This window comes from Pseudophryne corroboree, unplaced genomic scaffold (genome assembly GCF_028390025.1).
Source record: "Pseudophryne corroboree isolate aPseCor3 unplaced genomic scaffold, aPseCor3.hap2 scaffold_2009, whole genome shotgun sequence".
In the NCBI taxonomy this organism is placed as follows: Eukaryota; Metazoa; Chordata; class Amphibia; order Anura; family Myobatrachidae; genus Pseudophryne; species Pseudophryne corroboree.
In genome coordinates, this window is record NW_026968650.1 from 23519 (window position 1) to 35915 (window position 12397).

The following is a 12397-nucleotide window of genomic DNA, read 5'->3' on the forward strand; positions in this document are numbered from 1 at the left end:
GGGATTTCGAAGAATGCACAGTTCTTTGCTGTGCTGCTTTTGCCAGCTTGAGTCTTTTCATTTTTCTAGCGAGAGGCTGAGTGCTTCCATCCTCATGTGAAGCTGAACCACTAGCCATGAACATAGGCCAGGGCCTCAGCCGTTCCTTGCCACTCCGTGTCGTAAATGGCATATTGGCAAGTTTACGCTTCTCCTCCGACAATTTTATTTTAGGTTTTGGAGTCCTTTTTTTTCTGATATTTGGTGTTTTGGATTTGACATGCTCTGTACTATGACATTGGGCATCGGCCTTGGCAGACGACGTTGCTGGCATTTCATCGTCTCGGCCATGACTAGTGGCAGCAGCTTCAGCACGAGGTGGAAGTGGATCTTGATCTTTCCCTAATTTTGGAACCTCAACATTTTTGTTCTCCATATTTTAATAGGCACAACTAAAAGGCACCTCAGGTAAACAATGGAGATGGATACTAGTATACAATTATGGACTGCCTGCCGAGTGCAGACACAGAGGTAGCCACAGCCGTGAACTACCGTACTGTACTGTGTCTGCTGCTAATATAGACTGGTTGATAAAGAGATGTCTATGTAACTATGTATGTATAAAGAAGAAAGAAAAAAAAACCACGGTTAGGTGGTATACAATTATGGACGGACTGCCTGCCGAGTGCAGACACAGAGGTAGCCACAGCCGTGAACTACCGTACTGTACTGTGTCTGCTGCTAATAATATAGACTGGTTGATAAAGAGATGTCGTAGTAGTATGTATGTATAAAGAAGAAAGAAAAAAAAAACACGGTTAGGTGGTATACAATTATGGACGGACTGCCTGCCGAGTGCAGACACAGAGGTAGCCACAGCCGTGAACTACCGTACTGTACTGTGTCTGCTGCTAATATAGACTGGTTGATAAAGAGATGTCTATGTAACTATGTATGTATAAAGAAGAAAGAAAAAAAAACCACGGTTAGGTGGTATACAATTATGGACGGACTGCCTGCCGAGTGCAGACACAGAGGTAGCCACAGCCGTGAACTACCGTACTGTACTGTGTCTGCTGCTAATATAGACTGGTTGATAAAGAGATGTCTATGTAACTATGTATGTATAAAGAAGAAAGAAAAAAAAACCACGGTTAGGTGGTATACAATTATGGACGGACTGCCTGCCGAGTGCAGACACAGAGGTAGCCACAGCCGTGAACTACCGTACTGTACTGTGTCTGCTGCTAATATAGACTGGTTGATAAAGAGATGTCGTAGTAGTATGTATGTATAAAGAAGAAAAAAAAACCACGGTTAGGTGGTATACAATTATGGACGGACTGCCTGCCGAGTGCAGACACAGAGGTAGCCACAGCCGTGAACTACCGTACTGTGTCTGCTGCGACTGGATGATAAATGATATAAAAAATATATATATATCACTACTGCAGCCGGACAGGTATATATTATATATTATATAATGACGGACCTGCTGGACACTGTCTGTCAGCAGAATGAGTTTTATTTTTATAGAATAAAAAAAACAACAACACACAAGTGAAGTCACACGACGAGTGTTTAACTTTTTCAGGCAATCACAATATAAGTATACTACTAACTATACTGGTGGTCAGTGTGGTCAGGTCACTGGTCAGTCACACTGGTAGTGGCACTCCTGCAGCAAAAGTGTGCACTGTTTAATTTTAATATAATATTATGTACTCCTGGCTCCTGCTATAACCTATAACTGGCACTGCAGTGCTCCCCAGTCTCCCCCACAATTATAAGCTGTGTGAGCTGAGCAGTCAGACAGATATATAATATATATAGATGATGCAGCACACTGGGCTGAGCCTGAGCAGTGCACACAGATATGGTATGTGACTGAGTCACTGTGTGTATCGCTTTTTTCAGGCAGAGAACGGATATATTAAATAAACTGCACTGTCTGGTGGTCACTCACTATATAATATTATGTACTCCTGGCTCCTGCTATAACCTATAACTGGCACTGCAGTGCTCCCCAGTCTCCCCCACAATTATAAGCTGTGTGAGCTGAGCAGTCAGACAGATATATAATATATATAGATGATGCAGCACACTGGGCTGAGCCTGAGCAGTGCACACAGATATGGTATGTGACTGAGTCACTGTGTGTATCACTTTTTTCAGGCAGAGAACGGATATATTAAATAAACTGCACTGTCTGGTGGTCACTCACTATATAATATTATGTACTCCTGGCTCCTGCTATAACCTATAACTGGCACTGCAGTGCTCCCCAGTCTCCCCCACAATTATAAGCTGTGTGAGCTGAGCAGTCAGACAGATATATAATATATATAGATGATGCAGCACACTGGGCTGAGCCTGAGCAGTGCACACAGATATGGTATGTGACTGAGTCACTGTGTGTATCGCTTTTTTCAGGCAGAGAACGGATATATTAAATAAACTGCACTGTCTGGTGGTCACTCACTAGTAAACTCTCTGCACTCTCTACACTTCTACAGTACTCCTCCTACTCCTAAGCTCCAGTAAATCTCTCTCTCTTATAATCTAAATGGAGAGGACGCCAGCCACGTCCTCTCCCTATCAATCTCAATGCACGTGTGAAAATGGCGGCGACGCGCGGCTCCTTATATAGAATCCGAGTCTCGCGATAGAATCCGTGCCTCGCGAGAATCCGACAGCGTCATGATGACGTTCGGGCGCGCTCGGGTTAACCGAGCAAGGCGGGAAGATCCGAGTCGCTCGGATCCGTGTAAAAAAAGCTGAAGTTCGGGCGGGTTCGGATTCCGAGGAACCGAACCCGCTCATCTCTAATGATTGTGCATTTAAGTTGTCAGCACACATCTGCTTTGGTTCAAATGCACGGCATATCTTCCTTCAGTCAGCCAACAAAACAGCAATGGAAAAGATTAACATACTGTTGGTAAAGCAGTTGCATCAAATTGATTTTCTGCAATATAGCATGATAATCCATACTTACAGCTCTGGATAGTACCAGCACATTTCTTGCTGGACTTGGTAATGCAAAGAACACAGTAAACAGCTTCACTTTTTTTCAAAAATAAATAATTGACTATTAAAAACCTAACAGTCTTAAATAAGGACATCAGTAAGCACCACTGGCATAATGGATAAGGCACTGTTCTCCTAAGCCAGTGGTTGTGGGTTTAAGTCCCGTCTGAGTTGGAAGTCATTACAGCAAGTGTCTCATCACTAGAGTTAATATTTTATCCTTGCTTCAACTGTAAAACAGTCTTGCAGTGTTTAGCTTGTAAAAAATGACCACAGAAGCTTAAATATGACATTAATTAGGATAACATTGTTGTTGTTGTTTTTTAAACCTTTTCTATCACAGTGGACAGCTTATTCAAGTGCCATCTGGCATGCATGTGCCTTTGTTGCTCATCATTCATCACCAAAAATGATTTTCTTTTTCAATTCTTATGACTGTACTGATTGTATTGAATAAAATCCACATCTAGCATAACCAATTAATGCTGCAAAGTGCTCCAGTGGCGCAATTGGTCAGCGCGCGGTACTTATAAGACAGTATCTGTTGAGCAATGCCGAGGTTGTGAGTTCAAGCCTCACTTGGAGCAGCTTTGTCTAATGTTTTTTTTTCCTTTTTTTATGTCATTAGTCATTGATTATAAACTGCTACCTTAATATTTAATATGATATTACAAAGGATGGAAGAAAGAAAGAAAAAACACAAACATGATTGTGCATTTAAGTTGTCAGCACACATCTGCTTTGGTTCAAATGCACTGCATATCTTCCTTCAGTCAGCCAACAAAACAGCAATGGAAAAGATTAACATACTGTTGGTAAAGCAGTTGCATCAAATTGATTTTCTGCCATATAGCATGATAATCCATACTGACAGCTCTGGATAGTACCAGCACATTTCTTGCTGGACTTGGTAATGCAAAGAACACAGTCAACAGCTTCACTTTTTCCTCAAAAATAAATAATTGACTATTAAAAACCTAACAGTCTTAAATAAGAACATCAGTAAGCACCACTGGCATAATGGATAAGTCACTGCCCTCCTAAGACAGGGGGTCCAAGTTCCATATGGGGTGGAAGTCATTACAGCAAGTGTCTCATCACTAGAATTGATATTTTATCCTTGCTTCGACTGTAAAACAGTCTTGCAGTGTTTAGCTTGCAAAAAATGACCACAGAAGCTAAAAAATGACATTTATTATGATAACATTGTTGTTGTTTTTTTTTAAACATTTTCTATCACCGTGGACATCTTATTTAAGTACCATCTGGCATGCATGTTCCTTTGTTGCTCATCATTCATCACCAAAAATGATTTTCTTTTTCAATTCTTATGACTGTACTGATTGCATTGAATAAAATCCACATCTAGCATAACCAATCAATGTTGCAAAGTGCTCCAGTGGCGCAGTTGGTCAGCACGCGGTACTTATAAGACAGTATCTGTTGAGCAATGTCAAGGTTGTGAGTTCAAGCCTCACCTGGAGCATCTTTGTATACTGTTTTTTTTCCTTTTCTTATGTCATTAGTCATTGATTATAAACTTGTAGCCTTAATATTTAATATGATATTACAAAGGATGGAAGAAAGAAAGAAAACACACAAACATGATTGTGCATTTAAGTTGTCAGCACACATCTGCTTTGATTCAAATGCACTGCATATCTTCCTTCAGTCAGCCAACAAAACAGCAATGGAAAAGAATAACATACTGTTGGTAAAGCAGTTGCATCAAATTGATTTTCTGCAATATAGCATGATAATCCATACTGACAGCTCTGGATAGTACCAGCACATTTCTTGCTGGACTTGGTAATGCAAAGAACACAGTAAACAGCTTAAATTTTTTTTCAAAAATAAATAGTTGACTATTAAAACACTATCAGTCTTAAATAAGGACATCAGTAAGCACCACTGGCATAATGAATAAGGCACTGTTCTCCTAAGCCAGTGGTTGTGGGTTTAAGTCCCGTCTGAGTTGGAAGTCATTACAGAAAGTGTCTCATCACTAGAGTTTATATTTTATCCTTGCTTCAACTGTAAAACAGTCCTGCAGTGTTTAGCTTGTAAAAAATGACCACAGAAGCTAAAATATGACATTAATTATGATAACATTGTTGTTGTTGTTTTTTAAACCTTTTCTATCACAGTGGACAGCTTATTCAAGTGCCATCTGGCATGGATGTTCCTTTGTTGCTCATCATTCATCACCAAAAATTATTTTCTTTTTCAATTCTTATGACTGTACTGATTGTATTGAATAAAATCCACATCTAGCATAACCAATTAACGCTGCAAAGTGCTCCAGTGGCGCAATTGGTCAGCGCGCGGTACTTATAATACAGTATCTGTTGAGCAATGCCGAGGTTGTGAGTTCAAGCCTCACCTTGAGCAGCTTTGTATAATGTTTTTTTTTTCCTTTTCTTATGTCATTAGTCATTGATTATAAACTGCTACCTTAATATTTAATATGATATTACAAAGGATGGAAGAAAGAAAGAAAAAACACAAACATGATTGTGCATTTAAGTTGTCAGCACACATCTGCTTTGGTTCAAATGCACTGCATATCTTCCTTCAGTCAGCCAACAAAACAGCAATGGAAAAGATTAACATACTGTTGGTAAAGCAGTTGCATCAAATTGATTTTCTGCAATATAGCATGATAATCCATACTGACAGCTCTGGATAGCACCAGCACATTTCTTGCTGGACTTGGTAATGCAAAGAACACAGTAAACAGCTTCACATTTTTTCAAAAATAAATAATTGACTATTAAAAACCTATCAGTCTTAAATAAGAACATCAGTAAGCACCACTGGCATAATGGATAAGTCACTGCCCTCCTAAGACAGGGGGTCCAAGTTCCATATGGGGTGGAAGTCATTACAGCAAGTGTCTCATCACTAGAATTGATATTTTATCCTTGCTTCAACTGTAAAACAGTCTTGCAGTGTTTAGCTTGCAAAAAATGACCACAGAAGCTATAAAATGACATTTATTATGATAACGTTGTTGTTGTTTTTTTTAAACATTTTCTATCACCGTGGACATCTTATTTAAGTACCATCTGGCATGCATGTTCCTTTGTTGCTCATCATTCATCACCAAAAATGATTTTCTTTTTCAATTCTTATGACTGTACTGATTGCATTGAATAAAATCCACATCTAGCATAACCAATCAATGTTGCAAAGTGCTCCAGTGGTGCAGTAGGTCAGCACGCGGTACTTATAAGACAGTATCTGTTGAGCAATGCCAAGGTTGTGAGTTCAAGCCTCACCTGGAGCATCTTTGTACACTGTTTTTTTTCCTTTTCTAATGTCATTAGTCATTGATTATAAACTTGTAGCCTTAATATTTAATATGATATTACAAAGGATGGAAGAAAGAAAGAAAACACACAAACATGATTGTGCATTTAAGTTGTCAGCACACATCTGCTTTGATTCAAATGCACTGCATATCTTCCTTCAGTCAGCCAACAAAACAGCAATGGAAAAGAATAACATACTGTTGGTAAAGCAGTTGCATCAAATTGATTTTCTGCAATATAGCATGATAATCCATACTGACAGCTCTGGATAGTACCAGCACATTTCTTGCTGGACTTGGTAATGCAAAGAACACAGTAAACAGCTTAAATTTTTTTTCAAAAATAAATAATTGACTATTAAAACCCTATCAGTCTTAAATAAGGACATCAGTAAGCACCACTGGCATAATGAATAAGGCACTGTTCTCCTAAGCCAGTGGTTGTGGGTTTAAGTCCCGTCTGAGTTGGAAGTCATTACAGAAAGTGTCTCATCACTAGAGTTTATATTTTATCCTTGCTTCAACTGTAAAACAGTCCTGCAGTGTTTAGCTTGTAAAAAATGACCACAGAAGCTAAAATATGACATTAATTATGATAACATTGTTGTTGTTGTTTTTTAAACCTTTTCTATCACAGTGGACAGCTTATTCAAGTGCCATCTGGCATGGATGTTCCTTTGTTGCTCATCATTCATCACCAAAAATTATTTTCTTTTTCAATTCTTATGACTGTACTGATTGTATTGAATAAAATCCACATCTAGCATAACCAATTAACGCTGCAAAGTGCTCCAGTGGCGCAATTGGTCAGCGCGCGGTACTTATAAGACAGTATTTGTTGAGCAATGCCGAGGTTGTGAGTTCAAGCCTCACCTGGAGCATCTTTGTATTCTGTTTTTTTTCCTTTTCTTATGTCATTAGTCATTGATTATAAACTGCTACCTTAATATTTAATATGATATTACAAAGGATGGAAGAAAGAAAGAAAAAACACAAACATGATTGTGCATTTAAGTTGTCAGCACACATCTGCTTTGGTTCAAATGCACTGCATATCTTCCTTCAGTCAGCCAACAAAACAGCAATGGAAAAGATTAACATACTGTTGGTAAAGCAGTTGCATCAAATTGATTTTCTGCAATATAGCATGATAATCCATACTGACAGCTCTGGATAGTACCAGCACATTTCTTGCTGGACTTGGTAATGCAAAGAACACAGTAAACAGCTTCACTTTTTTTTAAAAATAAATAATTGACTATTAAAAACCTAACAGTCTTAAATAAGGACATCAGTGAGCACCACTGGAATAATGGATAAGGCACTGTTCTCCTAAGCCAGTGGTTGTGGGTTTAAGTCCCGTCTGAGTTGGAAGTCATTACAGCAAGTGTCTCATCAGTAGAGTTGATATTTTATCCTTGCTTCAACTGTAAAACAGTCTTGCAGTGTTTAGCTTGTAAAAAGTGACCACAGAAGCTAAAATATGACATTAATTATGATAACATTGTTGCTGTTGTTTTTTAAACCTTTTCTATCACCGTGGACAGCTTATTCAAGTGCCATCTGGCATGCATGTTCCTTTGTTGCTCATCATTCATCACCAAAAATTATTTTCTTTTTCAATTCTTATGACTGTACTGATTGTATTGAATAAAATCCACATCTAGCATAACCAATTAACGCTGCAAAGTGCTCCAGTGGCGCAATTGGTCAGCGCGCGGTACTTATAATAAAGTATCTGTTGAGCAATGCCGAGGTTGTGAGTTCAAGCCTCACCTTGAGCAGCTTTGTATAATGTTTTTTTTTTCCTTTTTTTATGTCATTAGTCATTGATTATAAACTGCTACCTTAATATTTAATATGCTATTACAAAGGATGGAAGAAAGAAAGAAAACACACATACATGATTGTGCATTTAAGTTGTCAGCACACATCTGCTTTGGTTCAAATGCACTGCATATCTTCCTTCAGTCAGCCAACAAAACAGCAATGGAAAAGATTAACATACTGCTGGTAAAGCAGTTGCATCAAATTGATTTTCTGCAATATAGCATGATAATCCATACTGACAGCTCTGGATAGTACCAGCACATTTCTTGCTGGACTTGGTAATGCAAAGAACACAGTAAACAGCTTCACTTTTTTTCAAAAATAAATAATTGACTATTAAAAACCTATCAGTCTTAAATAAGGACATCAGTAAGCACCACTGGCATAATGGATAAGGCACTGTTCTCCTAAGCCAGTGGTTGTGGGTTTAAGTCCCGTCTGAGTTGGAAGTCATTACAGCAAGTGTCTCATCACTAGAGTTGATATTTTATCCTTGCTTCAACTGTAAAACAGTCTTGCAGTGTTTAGCTTGTAAAAAATGACCACAGAAGCTAAAATATGACATTTATTATGATAACATTGTTGTTGTTGTTGTTTTTTAAACCTTTTCTATCACCGTGGACAGCTTATTCAAGTGCCATCTGGCATGCATGTCCCTTTGTTGCTCATCATTCATCACCATAAATGATTTTCTTTTTCAATTCTTATGAATGTACTGATTGTATTGAATAAAATCCACATCTAGCATAACCAATTAATGCTGCAAAGTGCTCCAGTGGCGCAATTGGTCAGCGCGCGAAACTTATAAGACAGTATCTGTTGAGCAATGCCAAGGTTGTGAGGTCAAGCCTCACCTGGAGCATCTTTGTATAATGTTTTTTTTTCCTTTTCTTATGTCATTAGTCATTGATTATAAACTGCTACCTTAATATTTAATATGATATTACAAAGGATGGAAGAAAGAAAGAAAAAACACAAACATGATTGTGCATTTAAGTTGTCAGCACACATCTGCTTTGGTTCAAATGCACTGCATATCTTCCTTCAGTCAGCCAACAAAACAGCAATGGAAAAGATTAACATACTGTTGGTAAAGCAGTTGCATCAAATTGATTTTCTCCAATATAGCATGATAATCCATACTGACAGCTCTGGATAGCACCAGCACATTTCTTGCTGGACTTGGTAATGCAAAGAACACAGTAAACAGCTTCACATTTTTTCAAAAATAAATAATTGACTATTAAAAACCTATCAGTCTTAAATAAGAACATCAGTAAGCACCACTGGCATAATGGATAAGTCACTGCCCTCCTAAGACAGGGGGTCCAAGTTCCATATGGGGTGGAAGTCATTACAGCAAGTGTCTCATCACTAGAATTGATATTTTATCCTTGCTTCAACTGTAAAACAGTCTTGCAGTGTTTAGCTTGCAAAAAATGACCACAGAAGCTAAAAAATGACATTTATTATGATAACATTGTTGTTGTTTTTTTTAAACATTTTCTATCACCGTGGACATCTTATTTAAGTACCATCTGGCATGCATGTTCCTTTGTTGCTCATCATTCATCACCAAAAATGATTTTCTTTTTCAATTCTTATGACTGTACTGATTGCATTGAATAAAATCCACATCTAGCATAACCAATCAATGTTGCAAAGTGCTCCAGTGGTGCAGTAGGTCAGCACGCGGTACTTATAAGACAGTATCTGTTGAGCAATGCCAAGGTTGTGAGTTCAAGCCTCACCTGGAGCATCTTTGTACACTGTTTTTTTTCCTTTTCTAATGTCATTAGTCATTGATTATAAACTTGTAGCCTTAATATTTAATATGATATTACAAAGGATGGAAGAAAGAAAGAAAACACACAAACATGATTGTGCATTTAAGTTGTCAGCACACATCTGCTTTGATTCAAATGCACTGCATATCTTCCTTCAGTCAGCCAACAAAACAGCAATGGAAAAGAATAACATACTGTTGGTAAAGCAGTTGCATCAAATTGATTTTCTGCAATATAGCATGATAATCCATACTGACAGCTCTGGATAGTACCAGCACATTTCTTGCTGGACTTGGTAATGCAAAGAACACAGTAAACAGCTTAAATTTTTTTTCAAAAATAAATAATTGACTATTAAAACCCTATCAGTCTTAAATAAGGACATCAGTAAGCACCACTGGCATAATGAATAAGGCACTGTTCTCCTAAGCCAGTGGTTGTGGGTTTAAGTCCCGTCTGAGTTGGAAGTCATTACAGAAAGTGTCTCATCACTAGAGTTTATATTTTATCCTTGCTTCAACTGTAAAACAGTCCTGCAGTGTTTAGCTTGTAAAAAATGACCACAGAAGCTAAAATATGACATTAATTATGATAACATTGTTGTTGTTGTTTTTTAAACCTTTTCTATCACAGTGGACAGCTTATTCAAGTGCCATCTGGCATGGATGTTCCTTTGTTGCTCATCATTCATCACCAAAAATTATTTTCTTTTTCAATTCTTATGACTGTACTGATTGTATTGAATAAAATCCACATCTAGCATAACCAATTAACGCTGCAAAGTGCTCCAGTGGCGCAATTGGTCAGCGCGCGGTACTTATAAGACAGTATTTGTTGAGCAATGCCGAGGTTGTGAGTTCAAGCCTCACCTGGAGCATCTTTGTATTCTGTTTTTTTTCCTTTTCTTATGTCATTAGTCATTGATTATAAACTGCTACCTTAATATTTAATATGATATTACAAAGGATGGAAGAAAGAAAGAAAAAACACAAACATGATTGTGCATTTAAGTTGTCAGCACACATCTGCTTTGGTTCAAATGCACTGCATATCTTCCTTCAGTCAGCCAACAAAACAGCAATGGAAAAGATTAACATACTGTTGGTAAAGCAGTTGCATCAAATTGATTTTCTGCAATATAGCATGATAATCCATACTGACAGCTCTGGATAGTACCAGCACATTTCTTGCTGGACTTGGTAATGCAAAGAACACAGTAAACAGCTTCACTTTTTTTTAAAAATAAATAATTGACTATTAAAAACCTAACAGTCTTAAATAAGGACATCAGTGAGCACCACTGGAATAATGGATAAGGCACTGTTCTCCTAAGCCAGTGGTTGTGGGTTTAAGTCCCGTCTGAGTTGGAAGTCATTACAGCAAGTGTCTCATCAGTAGAGTTGATATTTTATCCTTGCTTCAACTGTAAAACAGTCTTGCAGTGTTTAGCTTGTAAAAAGTGACCACAGAAGCTAAAATATGACATTAATTATGATAACATTGTTGCTGTTGTTTTTTAAACCTTTTCTATCACCGTGGACAGCTTATTCAAGTGCCATCTGGCATGCATGTTCCTTTGTTGCTCATCATTCATCACCAAAAATTATTTTCTTTTTCAATTCTTATGACTGTACTGATTGTATTGAATAAAATCCACATCTAGCATAACCAATTAACGCTGCAAAGTGCTCCAGTGGCGCAATTGGTCAGCGCGCGGTACTTATAATAAAGTATCTGTTGAGCAATGCCGAGGTTGTGAGTTCAAGCCTCACCTTGAGCAGCTTTGTATAATGTTTTTTTTTTCCTTTTTTTATGTCATTAGTCATTGATTATAAACTGCTACCTTAATATTTAATATGCTATTACAAAGGATGGAAGAAAGAAAGAAAACACACATACATGATTGTGCATTTAAGTTGTCAGCACACATCTGCTTTGGTTCAAATGCACTGCATATCTTCCTTCAGTCAGCCAACAAAACAGCAATGGAAAAGATTAACATACTGCTGGTAAAGCAGTTGCATCAAATTGATTTTCTGCAATATAGCATGATAATCCATACTGACAGCTCTGGATAGTACCAGCACATTTCTTGCTGGACTTGGTAATGCAAAGAACACAGTAAACAGCTTCACTTTTTTTCAAAAATAAATAATTGACTATTAAAAACCTATCAGTCTTAAATAAGGACATCAGTAAGCACCACTGGCATAATGGATAAGGCACTGTTCTCCTAAGCCAGTGGTTGTGGGTTTAAGTCCCGTCTGAGTTGGAAGTCATTACAGCAAGTGTCTCATCACTAGAGTTGATATTTTATCCTTGCTTCAACTGTAAAACAGTCTTGCAGTGTTTAGCTTGTAAAAAATGACCACAGAAGCTAAAATATGACATTTATTATGATAACATTGTTGTTGTTGTTGTTTTTTAAACCTTTTCTATCACCGTGGACAGCTTATTCAAG

General features: G+C 37.7%; 6 non-coding genes across 6 annotated transcripts; all 6 read left to right on the forward strand.

The window, feature by feature from the left end:
• Positions 1-3500: 3500 nt before the first annotated feature.
• On the forward strand, positions 3501-3593 carry TRNAI-UAU (transfer RNA isoleucine (anticodon UAU)). Its single transcript is given in 2 exon segments — positions 3501-3538; positions 3558-3593. It is a non-coding gene; the product is annotated as a tRNA-Ile (tRNA).
• A 1711-nt stretch (positions 3594-5304) lies between these two features.
• TRNAI-UAU (transfer RNA isoleucine (anticodon UAU)) lies at positions 5305-5397 on the forward strand. The gene is given in 2 exon segments: positions 5305-5342; positions 5362-5397. It is a non-coding gene; the product is annotated as a tRNA-Ile (tRNA).
• Positions 5398-7107: 1710 nt separating this feature from the next.
• TRNAI-UAU (transfer RNA isoleucine (anticodon UAU)) lies at positions 7108-7200 on the forward strand. The gene is given in 2 exon segments: positions 7108-7145; positions 7165-7200. It is a non-coding gene; the product is annotated as a tRNA-Ile (tRNA).
• Positions 7201-8010: 810 nt separating this feature from the next.
• On the forward strand, positions 8011-8103 carry TRNAI-UAU (transfer RNA isoleucine (anticodon UAU)). The gene is given in 2 exon segments: positions 8011-8048; positions 8068-8103. It is a non-coding gene; the product is annotated as a tRNA-Ile (tRNA).
• Positions 8104-10720: 2617 nt separating this feature from the next.
• TRNAI-UAU (transfer RNA isoleucine (anticodon UAU)) lies at positions 10721-10813 on the forward strand. The gene is given in 2 exon segments: positions 10721-10758; positions 10778-10813. It is a non-coding gene; the product is annotated as a tRNA-Ile (tRNA).
• Positions 10814-11623: 810 nt separating this feature from the next.
• TRNAI-UAU (transfer RNA isoleucine (anticodon UAU)) lies at positions 11624-11716 on the forward strand. Its single transcript is given in 2 exon segments — positions 11624-11661; positions 11681-11716. It is a non-coding gene; the product is annotated as a tRNA-Ile (tRNA).
• Positions 11717-12397: the final 681 nt, after the last annotated feature.